The sequence below is a fragment of the Nicotiana tomentosiformis genome, chromosome 8 (assembly GCF_000390325.3).
Source record: "Nicotiana tomentosiformis chromosome 8, ASM39032v3, whole genome shotgun sequence".
Lineage (NCBI taxonomy): Eukaryota > Viridiplantae > Streptophyta > Magnoliopsida > Solanales > Solanaceae > Nicotiana > Nicotiana tomentosiformis.
The window spans coordinates 98797116-98799555 of record NC_090819.1 but is presented as its reverse complement, the minus strand read 5'-3'; the positions used below and the strand labels follow the sequence as shown (position 1 = coordinate 98799555).

General features: G+C 40.0%; 1 long non-coding RNA gene across 1 annotated transcript; it reads left to right on the top strand.

The window, feature by feature from the left end:
• Positions 1-862: 862 nt before the first annotated feature.
• LOC104085760 (uncharacterized) lies at positions 863-2038 on the top strand. The gene is made up of 2 exons (XR_011410087.1): positions 863-1283; positions 1718-2038. It is a non-coding gene; the product is annotated as an uncharacterized lncRNA (long non-coding RNA).
• Positions 2039-2440: the final 402 nt, after the last annotated feature.

The window sequence follows — 2440 nt, the reverse complement described above, 5'->3', positions numbered from 1 at the left end:
AGCGCATGATGTATCTCCCTGCATATTCGAGCGAGCTATTATCGTCATCCTGTGGAAGGGTGTTCTGTCCTTTCAGCCATGTATCAATATTGCATATGGTTTTGAGGCTATGAAATTTTTTTATGATGTTCATGAGTGGTTATCGCACAATGTTGATGTAAATAGTAGGGTGCTTATTTATGGATCGCGGTAGTGAATGACTCAAAAGGAGGAATTTTTGGTTCATGGTTTAGAGGTTCGATATTTAATTCCAGCAGAGGAAAGGCAATCGGACTATGGGTGTTCACGCTTTGGTTGATGAATAACGGGACCTGATATTTTCGAGCGTGGCGGAATTTTCATTTGTGAGGTGGTGTTGTCATCCTTGTTTGAACGCATTAAGGTTCGCCGGTGTTATGGTCTTCTTCTATTTACCTTCGGGGAAGGGTGTGGTGAAATAGTGTCTCAGAAGCAATTGTCAGAAATGGCGGTGCGTAGCGGTTTCAAAATCAAATCGGTGTTTCAAATGCTTATGGCTTGAGCAAGATGATCTTTGGGGAGGCTTAGAGTTGGTAGCAATTTATTGGTTCAAGTCCTACAGAGATGGATTTTGATTTGATGCAGTATTTGGGTAGCTAAGAATGAGGAAGGACATGGCGGGAGGTGTCTCGCGGTGGTTGAATTGCTAGCAGGTCAAGTATGAAAAGCCGAGATCGAGAAGTTTCTTAAAGGAGATGGTCTAACCGAAGTGGGAGCGGCAAAGTAGCACTTGTATTCTGTGGTAGGATAGCCACATGCCTTAAGAAAAGTTTAGAGTGATTTTGGAATCATGGTGAACAGTGACTAGGTCTACGGATTTTATTTGGAATGGTGGCTACTATAAGGAAGTTGATTGTCAACATCAAGCCAAAAGATATCAGTTCAATAATTTCAGGTTCTCCTGGTGAAGACCCAAAGATGTTAGCTCACTTTAAAGATCTTATGGAGAGAATCTTCGTGTTAGATCCAGATAAGAGAATAACTGTTTCCCAGGCATTGAGCCATCCATTCATCACGGGCAAGTGAACGAAAAAGATGATTTTCTGCTAGCGACATGCGGTTGCACAAGATACTAGTGCATTATGATCATATGATCTTAGTTTTTATTGAGTTCTCTAATCATTGGGACTTATCTGTTTTTATCTACTATCTTGAGTTAAGTGCATTGGAGCTTGGCATGGTTGAAGTTGCAGAGAAGATTGTTGACCGTGGGAGATCTATATCTTGGCAGTTCATTCTTTCAGTGGAATATTTTCTTTTCTATCGTAAGATAACTTGCCAAAGGCGTTTTTCCCTTCTGTACTATTTCTTGATGGTGACATTATAAAAATATTCATAGATTTTTTAAAAGTTATCATGTCTCAAGTTGTACTTTGGAGTCGAGTCCTGAGAGTGGAGAGTAACGTGCGCCAAATTAGATATTGACAGAAGCATGGTTATTCATATGTCCCTGTAAATAAACCTTCTGAATATCTTTTCACTCTGAATTGTTGATGGCGATTTGTCTTTTCTCTTTTTTGTACCTTTCTGTACTTTTAGTTTTCTTGACCTCTTGTCATCCAATCTGATTTAATTGTTTATTTTGTGGAACTTTAAATAGTTTTCAGGCCTTCATCTTAATTGAATATCTTGTCTCTTCATTTTACATACTGTTCAGAATCCTTGGGTCCTGGAAAGTCTAATTTACTTTTTCCTTCAGGATATCTACCAGGGCTTTGAGGCAAGATTCATTGATTTAGATGCTTAAAAGGCACCCTGGCGAAGGTACCTTGGTTTGTCTGTTAGGAATTATTGTGACACGCTTAAAATGTTATGGTTGTTAGCCTGTTCTTGATTCCTCTAACAGCAGCCATATTTTTTGTTTCTCTTTTGTGTTAATTTTTAATTTTCTTTTGACAAGTTCTGATTCCTGAACTTTAATTTGGTCTTTCCTGAAAAACTGCATGCCTGAGGGGGGCTTGTTAATGAGCCTCCTTAGGCTAGAATAGTAAATCTATCAAGAGCTAGAGTATTTCTTCTATTTGGAGTCATTGTTGTTCCACTTCCAACCAAGAGGTTGTAAATTCGAGTCACCCCAAGAGCAAGGTGGGGAGCTCTTGGAAGGAGGGAGCCGAGGGTCTATCGGAAACAGCCTCTCTACCCCAGGGTAGGGATAAGGTCTGCGTACAAACTACCCTCCCCAGACCCCACTAGTGGGATTATATTGAGTTGTTGTTGTTATTTTTGTTGTTGGCTACTATACTGAGGAAGATTGAATATGGCAGAAAGGGGTTTGCTTGAAATGAAGAGGGGTGTGAAAACTTGATTATCGTTTCTGGGGATGTAGTGTGACTTCGAGTTTGGAATGTATTGTCGGAATTTCAGTTGATATCTATGAAAAATGAACAAACCCTTACAGCTGACAGGCAAGCATGGGCTCAGG